The sequence below is a fragment of the Microtus oregoni genome, unplaced genomic scaffold (genome assembly GCF_018167655.1).
Source record: "Microtus oregoni isolate MIOR12 unplaced genomic scaffold, Mior012 000032F_ref0000030, whole genome shotgun sequence".
NCBI lineage: Eukaryota > Metazoa > Chordata > Mammalia > Rodentia > Cricetidae > Microtus > Microtus oregoni.
Window position 1 is genome coordinate 2,309,734 of NW_024543091.1, and position 18,887 is coordinate 2,328,620.

The window sequence follows — 18,887 nt, forward strand, 5'->3', positions numbered from 1 at the left end:
AGAGAAAATGAATGTGTATAAACAAAGCAGTGTCTTATTGTGACCCTGGTGAACTGCTAATAACGAATTCTCAGAGGCTGCTTGTTATGTCATGGAAAAATAGCTTATGTTTTTATTATTAATAATACAGAAAATTCACTCAAATATTCACGGTTCTGAAAGGCTTACCAAATCACCGAGGGAGTGTTTATGGTCTGTAAGACTCAAGGGAGAAGAGCAATGCCCAGGGCTGTGAAATTTGTTCTGCCTTGTCTCGGTACTTACTCACCAGTGACCAAATTTATACTAAAGATATTTGCCACAAGAATCAATGCATCATGTGTCAAAGAATTTTAATCCATACTTTTTCTAATTTGCGTGTTTGGGGCTTGGAAAACAATCACTTTGAAAGGCAGCTTCTGTTCCCTTTCTGCAGCCCACCCTCTCCTTGTCTGCAGCCCACTTTCTCCCCTGCCTACAGCCCACCTCTCCGCTTTCTGCAGCCAGCATCCTTGGTTCTCTCTGTAGCTCACACCGGCACTTTCACTTGGCGGCATGTTCCACAATGAAAATGCTGATTTTCTTCTTATAGGGTAGAAGTTCCTGTGCATGCAATTTAGGACAATGGCAGGTCATCCTCACAGCCAGTTACTGCTTCAGCCTGTTATGGAGGAGTGGATTCCATTTCAAAATAATGGCGTTTTGTTCGGATAAAATTTGCATAATTATAAGCCAGCTATACAGATCACTTAAAACATGACTCTCGTTAGATTTCTGAATAAAAAAGCTAAGATAAAAAATTGGAAATCTCCTACAAATTTAATGATCATAAAGGTCAGAGGAAATCCCATCCTGGAGAAAACTCCTGCAGCCACATCGCACATTCTGTGTGTTTTTCTCCCCTTTTTCTGCCTCAACCAGTTATGACCATGAGAAATACATAAATTATTATGAAAAGTAAAGGTGCCCAGATAAATGTGAACTTCAGATAAACAATAAATGCCCTTTTAGTGTTTATACATCCCAAAGATTATGTTACATTTATAACAGAAAAGTTTTCATTGTTTATCTGAAACCTAAATTGAACTGAATTGGAGTCCCCTATTTTTGTTTGTTAGACCTGGGCAAGTCTAAATAGATGCTTATCATAGCAATATTTTTAAAAATACAAAACAAAACAAAAAGAAATAGGAGCTTGTGCCTACTGTCTTGGTTCATTCGCTAAGCCTGTGGATGAATAATTGAAACTAATTTGGGTGTTTTTCTAACAAACATGAATGAAAATATTTCAAAAGTAGTAGCATCTTTGGCTCCTTTGGGTCTTCCTGCCTTTCTGGAAGCATTTTGTTAAGAGGAATGAACAGGTCTAAGGCCAGGACAGGGTAAGCCTGAGCAGGGTAAGCCAGAAGCACTACCTGAGCCACAAATTTTCAGGTTGTAGAATTTGCTAAAATATTGATCAGGCGATCCAGGCTACAGACAACTTATTCCCTTCCATCTTGGCAGCTGGCACGATGCTGGGGCTGTATTTGCTGTGAGGCCATGCATAGGTGGGTGTGTCTATTCTGTCTGATGGCAATTCATTGACAGAGAGGGGTTGGGGGGGACACATTCTACACCCAAAATGTGGAGCTGATATTCTTGCCTGTGCATGCTTCTAATAATCTGAGTGAGTTATCTCTGCTAAGACCAAATGGGAGCACTGCCATTCATTTTCCAAAGGACTTCCTGTATTCTTCTTGATACCAGGATACTTGCATGAATGGAGAATTCTGTGTTGGCAGAGGGCTCTGGCTGTGTCATGGGAGAGAGAGACAGAGACAGAGAGACAGAGAGTTATTGTGATTGGGATGACTAGTCAGATAGGAAGGAAGGAACACAGCCTGGGGTTTCTAGGTAATACTTGAAGATATCAGGGTACCAATGCTACTTTAACAATTATAATACTATTTTGGGGGAAGATGATAGTCACATGGCTTTCTAAAATTCATTAAGTAGGAAGAGTTTTCAAATAAAATGCTCAAGACTTCTTTTTTCCTGGTTCTTTCTTGTCCAGAGTCAGTGCAAGGAGATGCTGTTACCATGGGAGCAAAGGCTTTTTCGTTCTACTGTCCATACAGTAGAAGAGTCAAAAATAGAATTGCAAAAGGATTTAGTCTCTCTCTCTCTCTTCTGACTTATATTCAAAGGGCAAGATATACTTGAGACCTTGGGAACAAATGCTCGTTGATTTGTGGCATTTAGTTGAAGGAGAGGGACTCTCCTGCTTGCTGTGGTTCCTCTTCAGTCTTTAAACCAAAAGATAGCCAGTTAGTTGTATACATTCTTTTAAAATGTCAACGGTCTAGAGAAGACCTATTATTAAACCATTGACCTGCTTTTATCCATCTGCTGGCCAACCTCAAGGTCATGCCTAATTAAAGAGATCCTTTTCCTGTCTGGGCAGGGATTCAAAAGAAAATTCCTTCCATGGATGGGTCTCCCAGTTTTTACTACCTGATCAGGGTCAGAAATAATCCTTTTCTGTTCCAGGGGAAGAAGCAGCTTTTGGAGAGAGAAAAAAAATGAAAGTCCCAGTACTTGCCCTCAGGGATCACATCTGGTTAAGAAAACAGACTGTGGAAAAATGGTTTCAGGTTGAGTCTTAGCAAAGCCCAGCCGTGCAGATGGAATTGTGTTGGGAGTGGTTTGAGGCCATTTGCTGGAAGAGGTCTAAGGCTAGGTATGTAATGTAGTGGTAGAACACTTGGCCAAGCATTTGCAAGGCCCTGGGTTCCAGCCTCAGGACCACAAAACCAAAGCAAACCACTGGAGATGAAAAGATCTGCAGTAGTTAGCTAAACAGCAATACTATGGAGAACGGCACTGGCAACACGTGGAATCAGGGAGGTGGTTGCACATTTGGGAAAATGCAAATCAGTGCATCTGGATTTTGGAACAAGAGGATAAATAAGTGGCCAGGGCTTTGGGGAGGAGAGTGGGAAAGATCTTGAAGGGCTTGTGAGCTGTGCTTGTGGGACATTGGTTTTGTACTGAACTCTGTGAAGAACTTAAGAACATCTTAGTTGTATTAAAATTTCAGAAAAATAGTATTTACAGTAGCAACAATAAAACACCAGAGAGGGATAAACAAAGACTGGAAGACTAGTTAGAAGAATTGAGAAACAAAGGCAGAAATGACTGGGGCAGATACACAATCTGTTTATAGCAACAGGATTTGGGAGTAAACAGGCGAGGCAAACCAACTCATTCCCAAGTTACTCATTTATGACACTGATGGATGATGATTTTGTTCACAAAGAACACAAAGATGAATTGACTTGAGTTACAACTTTAGCAGCTGAGCTTAACACATGTGAAGTATTGAAATGAGTCTTCGAATTTAGAATTAAGGCTAGCCGAGTCAATGGGTTTGAAAATCATAGTCGTTTCAATAAGAGATGTTATACTATATTTAGATGAAATACTAAATCTGGGGACTACCTGGGTGTTTAGGAGTCTAGTGTTCAGGAACAACATATATATATATATATATATATATATATATATATATATATATATGCACACACCTGCAATGGCATGTGTGTGGAAGACAGACAACTTGGGGGTGGGAGATTCTTTCTTTTATCATGTGGATCCTGGGGATTACACTCAGATTGTCATGTTGGTAGCAGATGTCTTTATCCTCTGAACATTCTCACCAACCCCCAGTATATTATTTTTGACATTATCTTATATGGTGTTTCAAAGACATAGATTTTTACATGTCCATATTTTTATTTTTAATATTTCATTATGGCTACAATTCAAGAAAATGGTAAAACTAGCACTAATCTCTTTTAGAGCAGATGATGTCATCTCAATGGCTTCTCTGAAGTTACTAGCTACTAAAGTTATTCTGGCCTTCTGGGGCTCCTGTCACGATGGGACCTCTTACATTACAGTATTCCATTGCATAACTAACCACATCCTTCTTCCTGGAGATGGCAAATGTGGACCCCTTAAGAGTTTTCAAGCTTGAAGGTAACAGAACGCGCATGAAGACGACAGCGCAGTGAGCTTGCCGTGTGTGGAAGTTGCCATGTGTGGAAGAGCAAGTCCTCATTTTGTTACAAAGTGCACTCTTCATGCATGCTTGTTATTTGGAATATGCTGCAAAAAGTGCATGCTTCCATAAAGGATTGCAGTTCTCTGGGCCCCATCTTTCTTTTAGTGCCATGGCAAACACAGAACGCTGTCCCTCCTACGGCTCCTCAGCAATGACTGGAGGCCCTGGAAATGGGCTGTGTGTGACATGGGAAGACTGCCCTATTCCTTTTCTTAGGTCAAGAAGCTGTGATTGGGCTGGTAATGGGCTCAGGGGATAAAGGCACTTGCTGGTGAGCCTGGAGACCTAGGTTTAATCTCTAGAACCCACACAGAAAGGGAAATAGCCAATTACAGGAAGTTGACTTTTGATTTCCCATGTGGTTATGATACTCACCATGTTCCTACACACATACACACACAATGACGATGATGGTGATGCTGATGTAAGAAGCTAAGATTGCTTACTGTTACTAACACTTCCACTACACCTGTGGATAAAACCTTAGATAATGCAAAAACCTCCCAGGGTATCACTTGCGTATTTTTCATCCACCATCTCTGAGCTCTGCTGATCTGGTGGTTAGGCCTTGTCTGTCTCCACTGGAGACACACTTTGGGTTGAATACCCTGAACTAGTCTTTGGCTCAACTCCTGAAATTCCAGCCTTTTGCAGACCTTACCTCACATGCTTCCTGATTCCTGGGTGCCCAGGCCAGCAACCATGGCTTCACTACAACAGAGAGACACAGACAGCCAGGCAGAGCAGGAAGGGAGTGGCCCTTGGGCTTTGTCAAACAGTTTTAACACCAGGTGGGTTTAGAAATTTGACTAAACGTTACTCTTAAGTTTCAGCATAGGCTACTTACCCATTTTCTTGACATTGTCATTTAGCTTATCTATAACTTCTGCTTAAAGGTAGTGTAGTACAGCTATATTTTCTCAAATAGCCAATTACTATGTTTAATTTTAAAAATTTATCATAATTGGAACAGTTATGAGGAGTTCTGTAAATTCTGAAGAACTCCTTAGCACTGGGATCCTGTCTTCTGCCTAGTCCCCCAATAGATCTATTTTTCCCTTTTCCTCACTGAAGTAATAAGAGAGGCGGGGCTGCATCCCCAGCACCCCGGCTGCCTGCTCAGCTAGCTTATGCCCCGAAATAACAACACACAAACTGTATTCATTTAAACACTGCCTGGCCCATTCTCTTCTAGGCTAATTCTCACATATTAATTTAGCCCATTTATAATCATCTGTGTGTAGCACCCCAAGGTGCGCTTACCAGGGAGATTCTAGCCTAGTCCATCCTGGGTCGGAGCTTCATCCCGGGAGCGGGGCATGGCGTCTCTCTCTGAGGCCTCTGCTCCCGAGCGAGCTGTGGAGACTCTGTGCTCACTTCCTCTTCCTCCCAGCGTTCTGTTCTGTTTACTCCTCCCACCTATCCTCTAACCAATAAAATGGGCCAGGGCAGTTCCTTTATTAGCCAATGACCTTCCTCCATCACCTCACCATTGCTTCTGTTTTGTGACCTTAGTCCAATGTCATGTCATCCTTTGAACCACACTGTTGTCATCCCCCTAATCATCTCTGCCTCAGTACCCACATTCAAACATTCATTCTATCACACCTTCTTAGAGGTCAGTTCTTCTAGCAGACATCTAAGTGTAGTTTTTCTCTGTACTGCTGGCTCCAAAATAAAAACAGAGATTTATTATTAATTATAAATGCTCAGCCAATAGCTTAGTCTTGTTACTAACTAACTCTTACAACTTAAATTAACCCCTCTATATTAATATTCATCCTTCCTTGTGGCATTACCCCTCTTTCATCTTGCACCTCCTGCTTCCTCTACATGTCTGGCTGGTGACTCCTCTGACTACATCCTCTCTCCAGTGTTCTTAGTCTGGTTCTCCCATCTAACCTTATCATGTCCATCTATTGGCCAGTCAGTTGTTTTAAATTAAATCAATCACAGTGACATGTATATATTCACGCAGTGTAAAGGAATATTCCATATTTAATACCTGAAGAGACTCCTCTAAGTTTTCAGGAGAAGCCCACTGAATTAATTTCTCTTATATAGTTTCCTAGCCAGCCACTTGTCCACAGTCACTTACTGATTACAACTGTGTCATCTGGACTTCTAGAGTTATAGTCTTTTCTCAACTTTCTGAATTGTTTTCTGTGTTAGTCAGTGTTCTATTGCTGTGAAGAGATACATTGACCATGCAACTCTTATAAAGGAAAGCACACATTTATAAAGTGTGTCACTAGGGGTGACTTGCACTTTGAGGTATAGTCCATTAACATCATGGCAACAAGCATGGCTGCACACCATCAGACATGGTGTTGGAGAAGTAGCTGAGAGTTCTATATCCAGTCTATAGGCAGCAGGAAAAAAGAGACAGATCTGGTTCGAGCGTTTGAAACCCCAAATCTCACCCCTAGTGACACACTTCTTACTCCAACAAGGCCACACCTGCTAATCCCTCTTAAGTAGTACCCTAATGACCAAGCATTTAAATATATGAGCCTGTGGGGGTCATTCCTATTCAAATCACCACATTCTGTAACTCAGTTTCTGCCTCTTCTTCATTGTTTCTTCTTTTATATGTTGTCCATAAAAAGAATAACCAGGCAATATCATGATACTCAACTCTTTATTTCCACCCAGGCCTCCTAAGAATGTTCTTCCCTTCCCTATACTCACCTCTTAGCTCAAAAAAGCCTTAGTCTCAAATCAAACACCCCAGAGACAAGTGTGTTTTAGAAAATGGGATCAAAGGAATAGGACAGTTTTCTGGGTCTACAGATTACACGATTGATTGATTGATTGATTACTTTTCAGTTTTTTTTTTTTGACAACCTTGCAAGCTTGGAGAAGTTGGAGAGGGCAGCAGAAATGTGGTGTTGACTCTTTAGTGACCTACGATAAAAACAGTACAAATAATAAACCATGAAAAACAAGCCTGTCTTTATCACAACCATCCACCCCTTTCAAAGTGCACCGGTTTCCTTCTTGTTTGGCAGCAATCTTGGTGGTGATTATGGTCCTAACAAATCATCACTGCCTTCCCTACAGGTGCCACAGCAGGACTAACTGTAAACTCCTCCACCTGGTCACATTTTCATGAGAGAAGAGGAGAAAGGAAAGCATGGATTATATTCTGGCCTTAAACCCTCTCTTCTGGGAAACTTTAGATCTCATTTAGAAAGTGATTGTTCAGGTATTCTATCTAAGAAAAAAAAATACCTTTGTTTGTTTTTGAAAAAAAGGCTATCTCTCTCTCGGCTTCCTTCTGCAGCAGTGTGGTCATGCTCTCGTTTGTTCCTTCTGCCACCCTCTTGGCTACCGTGTTCTTCATGCAAAATGACTGGTGAAGCCGCAGAAACCATCCCTGCTACAGAGCAGAAGTTGCCACTGCCGCAAGCTGAGGCAGGGTCAGGAACAGAATCTGACAGTGATGAATCAGTCCCAGAGCTCAAGGAACAAGACTCCTCAAAGACAACCACACAATAAGCCCAGTGGGCAACAGCAGCTGAAATTGAGGAGGAACCAGTCAGTAAAGCAAACCAGAGTCAGGGTGAAAAGAAGGCAAAAAAGGCTATGTCCCAACTGGGTCTTCAACAGGTTACAGGGGTTACTGGAGTCACTATCCAGAAATCTAAAAATGTCCTCTTTTATCACCAAGCCAGATATCTACAAGAGCCCAGCTTCAGACACCTACGTCATATTTGGAGAAGCCGAGATTGAAGATTGGTCTTAGCAAGTGCCGTTAGCAGAGGGTCTATCTATGTAGCCCTGGCTTTCCCCTTCTCCTGACTCACCCAACTTCAAGTTATTTCTCTCTTTCACAAACAAACAAAACAGGATTAAAAAGTTAACAAAAAGCACAAACACACACACACACACACACACACACACACACACAAATGAATATGTTTCTTTTTTGACAGTCTACTGGAGAATGTTTATATGCCCAGTCTCACTCTATTGGAGAAAACTAATTTTTCCTTTCCTAGTAGGTACCAATTGCAAATAGCTCTTTGGTTAGGGCTGGGGATGTAGGCACAAGTCCCACCTCTAACCAAAACTGTTTTTGTGTTAAGCCTGACTGATTTCCTTTGCTTTGTAGACACTTAGAGCTTGTGGGCATACGTTTACAAAGACAAAAAGAAAAGAAACTCAAGGTGGCTTGGTGTTTCCAAAGCAACCAGTGAATATTGTACTGACATAAGAAATTTGTGCTGGATAACTGGATGATTCACCTCACACTATAGGAAGAGAGATATGACAAGGGAATAGAGCAGGGAGGGGGTGACATCGTTTAATAAACAGGCTATTGCCACTGCCCTTGGTCATCCACCAGAACTAGATGGTAAGAATCTTGCTGAGGGTATCATTCACTTAGGATACAGGACACAGAGAAACTAATGGGCCTGGTCTGGAAGCTTCCTCCCTGATGGCTGGTTCTCATAGTACTGGAAGAGGCTATACTAGGTCATGGGGGAGAAAAGTCACCAATGGTCTTTCCCACCTATGTACCCTGAAGACTATACTACTGACATGCCAGGCAAGATGTTCCCACTGTTACAATACTGTCTAGAACATTTTGGGGTTAATCAACTGCTCTCCAGTTGCATTTGATGCCTGCTCATTGGGAAAGAATATTTTTTTGGTACTGTGAACTTGCTCAGAAGCTTTTGACTGGAGCAGTCATGAGTCCTAGGAGACTGTATACATTGCTCATGTTGCAGAACAGACACATAGCCGAAGTTCATCTATACATTTATGTACACACCCGTAGGCTAGTGCTTATCTCAGCCTGGGCCAGAGAAGCTTCTTTTGTAGAGAGTGATGGAAAATGCAGAGACTCCAACCAGCCAGAGTGCCAAGAGCAAGTAGTGACCATTGAAATCTCAGCTCTAAACAAGATATCTAGACCACCCACTCCCAAATTCAAAGAATATCATCAAAGAGGTGGCCAAAGGAATACAGAAGAGGATACAGAAACAGTGATTGCCTTCATAAGACCACACACACACACACACACACACACACACACACACACACACATACACACTGGACATAGGGTAGAACTGGCCTTGTTTGGAAGAAGAAAGGATTCAGCAAGAGTAGGGAACAATGCAAGAGGGCAATGTGGCATGAGGATGGACACAATACACTTTAAATGCGTGTAATTGTCACAAAAGATTAGTACACAAAAGAAGCCTGTTGGTAGAAAAACTGGCATGCTACAATAGGCATTTTTTTGTTTTGAATGAATGAGTTTATTAAGTATAAAGAGTAAAAATAAAAAAAATAAATAACAAGCAACAGACGGATGAATGGTAGACAGACAGGTAGGAAAATACCATCAAATTGTGTGCTCAAAACTTCTAGCAAAAATTGACTGGAGAAGCGTCTTCATGACAGTAGCTGGAGAGAGTCTAAGACAAGACAGAGCCTCCTTCCAGGTGAGAATTCCAAGCCAAAGTAAGCAAACAAACGAACTGCAGAAAAATAACATCTTCAAATTGGGAGCAACAAACATTCAGCACAAATGATCTGAAGCAACCCCATTAAGGCAGCCAGGTGTAGCTCCTCACGGAGAGTCGCAGGCAAAGCAGGGTACCCACAGGTAGAGCTTCCAGGTAAAAGAGTAGATAGCAGCAAGCAAAGATCACGCTGTGAATTCAGGAGTTTACATCCAGCAGAAACTGACTGGGGAAGCTGAGGCAGCCTGAAGTTCCTCATCGAGCTTCCTCCATGGCTGAGCCTCCCATGGCTGAACTCCCACACCTCTTCCCCACTGCGGACACTTTTATAACATGGGATAAACAATGGTAACATCTGCTGGAAATTTTTCACCTTCCAGCTGTTTTCAGGGACATGGTGTTTTGACTTTTGGGCTGTTTTATCTGTCCTATCAAAAACTTAGGGTTGCCAGCCCATCTCCAGGCAAAAGGGCCTGGGAAGACTCTTTGAAACAAACATTGGTCTCAAATAGGAATAGGGGAACAACCGTGCTTCCAGAGCCAGCTTCTCAGCACATAAAAATTTACCATTATAACACACATAACAACTGGAAACCCCTCCCAGCAGGCTTACATGTAAGGGACGACTCTTGTGCCAGAATAGTGCATAACACGCACATATGGGAGAAAGTGGGTGTAACATAAATAACCCATAAGGGTCATAAAATCCTTGGCTCACAACATTTGAATACAGAACCTTTCCCAGCTCTCTGTTCTGCTTCGACATTTAAGAGTGTTCTCTTTCTTAATAAATTGCTTTAATTTCTACCATTATTCATAGTCTCTGGTTGAATTCTTTTGTTTTGGGGGCATAAGAGCCTGTAACCCTCAATAGGTGCTCTGTAGACTTCCGTCAATGCTGCTATTAATGGACCAGTGATCTTATTTCCAAACTTTCTCTATCAATACCTAGTCATATGTTAATTTTTATATAAATAATTCTATATGCTTTAGGTAGCTTGAAGATAGAATGAAATAGTATAGCTAAAGGTAAGTAAAGCTAAAACCATTAAGGAGGTAGGTTATTACTATAGATGATTTTTTAAAAAATAGTGTATTATTCTTCATACTTTGAAAAGCCTACTCCAATGTACCATTTATCTTTATGGAAATAATTAACAGATACTTTGAATTCCAAACTGCTATCCCTTAATCTGTTCAAAATTGAACAGGATGTACATACCACAGGACACTTTATTTTTCCATGATTTTCATATCTAGGAAGGTTATAAAATTTTATGGAAAATGGAGGGGTCACGTACCAAGCTTTAACTAAGATTTATTATAAGAATGAAATAATTGCAAAACTTTGGTTTTGGCATGTTAACTGAAAACCATTATTTTTTTCTAATAATTCCCAGTCTTCATAGAACACAGTTTTATATAGTTTACACAATAGTTTCTCCAAGGAAGAGAAAGTGGAGGCTTAGATATGTTTTTACTCTTTCTCCCAAGGATATAGGACTTGGAGCTCCAGGCCTTAGTGTGACCACATTGGGAGGTGTGACCACATTTCAGAGGCTTAGTGGAGCTCTCTGGATACCAATGGAGCTCTCTACAAAGGGAGTATGGAAGTACTTGGGAGATTTTAAAGTATTTCCCACAAGAGCCGTTTGTCATAACACTGAGCCCAGTTGCTGAATGGCTCATTGGTTCCTGCCTGCACACAGGACACCTCCTTCTCCTATATGAGTCACCTTTTATGATTCATCTTCAATGAGGTCCTTAGCAGAGCTGGCACCATGCCCTTGAAGCCCCAAAACTATAAGGTGAAGAAACCTCTTTTCTTTATAACATAGACTATTTCAGATATCTTGTCAGAATAATATAAAAAATATACCAATAAAGCCTATATAAAGAAAATCATTGTGTGTGCTGTTAGATCTTTTCTATACAATTTTGTTCAATATTTCCCCACTCCAGAATAGTATTTTGTCTAGAATTCATAATTTTCTGTCATTGGTAGTTGCTTAAAATTCAATCTAGTCCAAGTATAAACCTTCATTTTCAAATATAACCAATTTTATATCTTTCTCATGTTCTATCTAATTTCTATAATCTTTGGAGATCGATCTTTGTGGGTAGTAAAATTAGTTGGGCCAGCATGACGTTCATTAAGAAAGCAGTGGATAAAATGCTACAGAGCTCCGAGCCTAACTCACAGAACACTCATATACTTCTTATTTTATGGTTTTGGAAGCACGAAGCTACCATGTTAGAAGACCTATGTGTCACCATTGCACATAGAGCCAGCCCAGAGAGGTCTGCATCACTGAGTTAGTGATGGTCTGTCCCTCTTGCTGCTTAGACATACTTGCTTCTGGAGCCAGGTCCTTCAGGATTCTGGTCCTCTTCTACTCTCCAGGGACAGTATTAAAAGAGACCAATCACTCCTACAGTTAGTCCCTGGGTGATAAATGATACTCATTTCCGCTCTGCTCTACCAAACCACCAACCCCCACTTCCTTGGTTGGTATCTCGAGGCTTCCTTAATGAGGGACCTGGATGCTCATTCCTGAGTTTTTTAGTTCTGCTTTCTAGAGATGAGTGGACTTTTCACCAGAGTCCTAAATTGGTGATGGAGGGATAAGGGAAGCCCAGGAAGGTCAACTGGCTACACTCACTTACCCATAGTTAGAGGCAGGTACATCATGGCATTTGGAGAGATTCTTTCTAGGTCCTCTGGGTAGACCCTGTCCCCCTTTAGGATCCAAAATTTTGGATGACATTTTTGGAAATGTGTGTGTGTGTGATAAAAGAATAATTTATCTAATGGAACTCTAGGAAGTCTTAGTGAGCCTTAAATTAATTAAGTTTTTGTCATGCATCTGCTTTTTGTATCACTGTTTGGAATTAGAAAATATGGGACTTTTACTCTATATAAGATGACAAGCAAAATATATCTACAAATCCAATCTCTAAACAAATATAGTGAAGCAATAAAATAGAAAAGGAAAACTTCAATTAAGTAATATGAATTAATGTGAACATTTTTGTAAATAAAATTCAGCAGTAAAAAGTTGGCAGCTGTTGATGATCGTGTGTTGAGATTTAGCTCTTTGGTTAGATTCCTTCCCATGTGACTAATCAATCAGACAGGAGGAGCCCAGAAAACATGAATTAGGAGAAAGAGAATATGTTTCTTGGTATTTACAACACAACACAGTCTTTTAATTATCATTAAGCCTTTAATTGGTAATTTTTCCTGACTCTTCTTTATGTTTGGCTTTGGTTTTCACGTGTGGACGAAGAAACCAACAACACTTGTCTGAATACATGCAATGTTCTTTCCTTTGCAAAAATAGAATTCACGGCCAATAGGATACTGATAATAGTAAATGTCATTGAAGTTAGATAGACAATTAGTTGTCTATCTAACCCATTTTAATTCTCACAGCAGCTGAAGGAGGAAGCTTCATTCTTGCTGTAGGGCACAGTGTCTTAGAAAGGAAAGGAGGGATGGGTACCACCAGAAGGGAACAAGAAAAGGGAAGAGGGCATAAAGATCCTTTGTATGTTTTACTGCTTCTCATTGGCTGCATTGCTTGGGTCTCTTCAGTTCAGTGGTTAAAATTTCCAAATCAAAAATGAGGACAGACGACTCAACACACCCTGTTTCTGTGCTTGTGGTGACAGAGCAGGTCTGCTATACATAGGAGGAAGTGTGGAGCACATGTGGAACTCAGAACAAGTGACCCAGTCTAAATACTTTCCTGCCTGCACCATGAGGACAAAGAAGGGTTTTTGACAATCAGGTATATACCTAATTGGAAACACTTACCCTGATGCCCTAGGTTTAGAGCTTTGCTGTTTGGTTGTTTGGTATCATTGAGATTTCTAACGCAATAAGGATGACATGGGAATCTGCTTTAGAAAACGCAGGACTCTTTATGGTGCTGTTTAAACTTACGTTCCAGGTCCAGCCAGGTACTTGCTGCATGGGTCTGACCAGTGCTATGGTAGTGGGTTCTGTGCCTCAAGGGCACTAGGCTTGGATTAGGCAATGCTGTTGCTGTGAACCCTTCCTCTCAATCATTTTATTATTGAATTTGAATTTTGTCAATGAAGTCCCTCAGCCCATGTCATATACACCCAGGGCTTGGAAGGTGCTTCTTGAAAAGTTGTCACTCTTACCATATGGCTGCCTCCCTACACAAGTTCAGTTACCTACTCTCTGGTCTCTATGGCTAGAGAATTGTAGTCCCCACCTGGACACAGCCTGGGCACAGTAGGAAAGATACATTGAGGCTGAGTGTGGTTTGGATGATCCAAACCTATGAAAGCCTTCACACTTGCTCAGTTAGTATTCTAGAGTCCAAGGAACTATGATATTATATAACAAAGTACGACGAAACAAACTACTTGACGGTTTGAGAGGGAAAAGCTCAGAGGGAAAATTGTTCCCTTAAATACAATTCTCAGTTTTGTAATGGGGTCATGAAAGTGTTGTCACCAACTCTAATGTACTCCAGGTTTGTTGACTTTATGCCTTGTCAAGTATGTCATTAGGCTATCAATGTTCCTGTTTTCAGTACTGATCAAATTCAGAACCTCTGGAGACTGGCAGGGCTGGGTCTGTCCAAGCCCTGTGAAGCAGCAGCTGTCCATTTTAGTTTTGTGGCCAGTCCCCCTCTCTGTTCTCTCCCCTCCCTGGTCCCAGCCCAGTGATAATGTCAACTGCACCCTGTAGAATAAGTACAGTCTCTTAGTCTCTTATTGCTCCTCATTTAACTGCAAGGGTGAACATACACATTTGAAAAAATAGTTGGAAAAGCCTAATTCCCAGAGAATTGCCAACATTCTACAATAATGGGCAGAATGCAGCAAACTCTTTGATAGGATAGTTTTATACCCACTTTCTCTGTTTTCTTTTATTATTATCATATTAATATTATTATTTACCTTCTCTGTTTTCTATTATCCACTTATGTACTGCCACAATGCTGTCTCAGGTCAGAACACCTCTCTGTCTTTGTTTCTCCTTCAAAAAGGACTTCACAGAGAATGTTCTTTATCCTAGGTTAGCTGTTCCTCCAAAGCAGTCTCAGGTTCCTTTTCAAGTTTACTCAGGCAAATATTTGGGTTCAACTGACACAGCTCCTCCCAAGGAGCTTGGCTTGTTTTTTTATTAAGAAAAGTCACTCTGAAAGCTCTCACTGTACTTTGTGCAGGAGCTTCTAACTCCGTCCTGTGTCTCTGAAAGAGGCTGAAGACAAGTGACCCTAGCTCTCAGTTTGAGGAAATGGGTTCACCTTAGAAAGGACATGCCATAGAGTTTACCAAACAGCTTCCAGGAAGATTTCTAAACAAGGGCACAGAGCCAATGTGTCATCTTAGTATTGAACTGTTGCTTCTGAGACCTGGGTTCTGACCTTGGCCTTGTGATCAGAGACTTGTGGGTGAAAAGACATGTAATATATGTGCTGGCAGAGCCAGTAGGGTGTATTGAGCAAACGTTTATTGCCAAAGGGAGTTAAAAGAATTATTTTAACTTTATAATTGACAAATTCATATATTCTTTGGGATACAAGGTGATATTTGGTAAAGTCTGTACATTGTTCAAGAGCTAAATCAAGCTAACTATCATGTGTTTTATTACATCTACTTATTTTATGGTGAGAACATAAAACTCTGTAATATGACACATTGCTACCAACTATAGTCACGGTGTTATAAGATAGACCCTAAGCTTATTGCTATTTAGGTATAATGCTGATACATTTTTCCAATATCTTTCTCAACCCCTCTACCTATCTGCTGTTGGTGATTGTAGCTAGAGGCTTTCTCTGTTCTGCTGGTCCCCCTGGACCGGTTTTTCTCTGCCCACCTATTCCTGAAGCCACTTATGAAATAACCACTTTGAGGCTTATTATTAGTTACAATTGTTTGGCCAATATCTTAGGGTTCTTATTGGCTAGCTCTAACTATTAAATTAACCCATTTCTGTACATCTGTGTATTGCCATGAGACTATGGCTTACCAGTGCAGCATGTTATTCCTATGGTGTGGTGGCTACACAGCATCTCTTCTCTATCTCTGTTTGAATTTCCTGGCTGGCTTTCCTCTGCTAAGCCATTGGCTGAAACAGCTTTATTCATCAACCAATAAAAGCAACACATATACAGAAGGACTTGCCATGTGCCACCTAGACACTTGAAAGCTGTGTTGTTATTTGCTTTGGTGAAACCTTCTTTATTTTATGCACTTTCTGTTTGCAAGTTAGAAAGGGAATAGGGTCTTTTATAGGCTCTACTCTGTTATCAATAAATATTTGACCATGGCACTTTTCACTTTGGTTGAGCAAATGAAGAATTTACGGGAGCTTTAAAGGTATTGCAAAGGTTGGTGGAACAAGTAGGGAGCAGTCCCATGATTAACCCCCAGCTGCTTCACATTTTCATATTAGAAATTTAACAAAAGGAACATTCTAGCCAATTTTGACTGCATGTAAAAATAGCATATAGACTTTCAAAAGAAGGAAATACATTTATATGTAACAATAACAGTTACGAAGAGGAGGCCATGAGTTTGAAAAGGTATGGGGAGGAGCATGGGAGGAGTTGGAGAAAGAAAAGGAATGGGAGAAGTGATGCAATCATATTTTAATACAAATATTAATAAAAAATAACTTTATTGCAGTGTTAAATTCTTTAGTTTCTTATGGCAAACACTTCTTCTCTGTTCACTTTCCTATAAATAAGAAAAAGACTTTGGTAGAGGGCAGCTCTCAGCTGGCTGTGACTACGCTCGGCAAAAGGGCTGTCAAGCCGCCAGGGGGACTACACTTGCAGCCAGCAGCAGCTGTTTTGAAGCCTCTTCAGTTGCCCAAGAACACTACACTAGGATCATAGCTGATTGCTTTAGCTCCTGAGGAGACAGCCCTGGCCAGAGCTGTTTTAGTTTATTCAAGATTTTTTTTTTTCTGTCCCAAGACTAGGTGAACTCCAGATGATCAAGCTTTTCACTTAGTCTAGAAAAGAAGTTCTTTCACTGTTGGTGTAGAGGAGGGAAGGCTGAGACCAATGCTGTGATTGGTGTAAACTGAAACTTCCATTTGTCTGTAAGGTATATTGTGATTGGTGCAAATCCTAACTATCATTTGCATGTAGTTGGGCTGTGATTGGTCCAATGCCTCTTTCTGTTTATTTATGCAGGCTACCAGATTCACATAGTGTGTTGCCTGGGAAGCTTTCTCTTCTGTTACCTCCCCTGATGGTACAGCATGAGGTTCAATGTTGTGTTGTTATTTGTATTGAGAGGCTCCTGCTAAAACACCTCTCAAGTGGATTTTCTTGCATATTGTTAGTAGTATGGACTGGGCTGATAATGAAAGACACAAGAAGACCAACAAAGGCAGTGAGGACGGAGGTGGGAGGGTAGCTAAGGCAGGGGCAGCTGAGCACTCAGAAGGCTGAACTGCAAACACGAGAAGCCATCTCACTTCTTGACAGCTGAAGAGGAGGCAGCTGTACCGTTCAAAAAAGTGACCAGTGTGAGACCAAGAAGGTTTATGGAAGTGGTGAGGATGAACAGATGAAGTTGAAGGACTGAAAGCTGCAAGAGCCAGGGAAGAGAAACCCCAGGCCCTGATTCCTAGAAATGTTCCATAGAGCTGGTCAGCCGTGTGCCCAAAGAAGCTGAACACTGGTAGCTGCCAGGGGTCAAGGAGTGTTAGTATCTAGCCCTGCTACTTAGCTGGCTGCTGCCAAGGGCTAAGGAACCCCAACTTTCTTCATCCATATAAGAGCTATAAACACTTGTAGGTGAGCATGGTGGTACACATTTCTAATTCCATGAACCAAGAGGCAGGAGGATGATAAATGCAAGGTCATCCTGGCCTACAGAGTATATTGCAGATCATCCTGTGTCAAGAAAAAAAAGAAAGGAGAAAAAAGAAAGTAGAAAGAAGAAAGGAAGGACAGAAAGAAAGAAAGAAAGAAAAAAAGAATGAAAGAAAGAAAGAAAGAAAGAAGGGAGGGAGGGAGAGAGGGAGAGCGGGAGGAAGGAGGGAAGGAAGGAAGAAAGAAAGGAAGGAAAAAAGGGACGGAAGGGAGGGCAAAGAAAATGTAACACATGTAAAACTTAGAATCTTGACCCCGAGGCTTGTGTGTGACAGCAGAGGTGCCACCTGCTTGCTTGCTGCTCCAGTTCCTGCTAGCTTGCTGCAGCAAATTGTTTCATTTGAATGCAAAGAGTTGCCAAAGATCAGAACTCAAGCTTCTCTTTACTCACAATTTCTATAGAATTAGGTCTTTGCTAATTTTCACAGATATTTGAAACAGTTTTCCATAACCATTAATGAGTGGAATGTTAAGTAACAAGATGAAGTTAGGAACTGGTTGTCATGGTGAAACACTTAAACCTTGAACTGGCTAAAATCGTTTTAGAGGCATTTTCCTCTTGTAAAGGAACAACTTCTTGAACATCATTTAGCAGCTTCTTTACCTTCAGCTGTCATTGCCCTAGGTGTTGATGAAGGGTGGGGTCACTCTCTTCTAGATGGCATATAGTGAAAGAGTTTGTATGGATTTAAGGTGCCTTCAAACTGGCTCAAAGTGATAATTCTTTCAAGAGTAAACTAAATTGAATCTTAAGGTGTGTGTGTGTGTGTGTGTGTGTGTGTGAGAGAGAGAGAGAGAGAGAGAGAGAGAGAGAGAGAGAGGTCTTTTATACAAGAGTCACAAAAGACTGACTCTTTGTTTTATTGTTCTTTTTGTTTTTTTTTTCTTCCAAGACTTCTGTGGTGTTATCAATACTATTAAAATACACCCTTGACTAAAAAGGAACTGGCGGTAAACTTTTATACTTCCTTTCAGAAGCGAACAAAGAAAGCATACCGACATCGTTAAGTCACAACTTTTATCACAGCTATGAACTGCCTGCGCTGTAGAAGATGGTGTTTGAACACTGCTCGTATGTCATTCCATTCTTCAACAACCTTAGGGAGCAGGCATTATACTCTCAGATGCTACAGAACTACTTATTAAAGCGATGAGATTTAGGCATAGCAAGTCGGCTCAGTGGGTAAAGGCACTTGCCATGAAGTCTAACAACCTGAATTCCCTGAGACTTACATGCTGGAAGAAGAGAACCAAGTCTTGTATGTTGTCTTCTAACTTCCACATGTACATTGTCACACACGCACACACACACACACACACACACACACACACACACACACAACGTGCAAAAATGAAGTTTAAAAAAAGATGCTAAGTTTGATATAATAGAGGCACAAATAATTTGAGCCATTTCCCTCCTAAAGATAACCATTATTTAAA

At 40.9% G+C, this 18,887-nt stretch overlaps 1 pseudogene; it reads left to right on the forward strand.

The window, feature by feature from the left end:
* Positions 1 to 7,438: 7,438 nt before the first annotated feature.
* On the forward strand, positions 7,439 to 7,835 carry LOC121465944 (annotated as a pseudogene).
* The last annotated feature ends 11,052 nt before the right edge of the window (positions 7,836 to 18,887 follow it).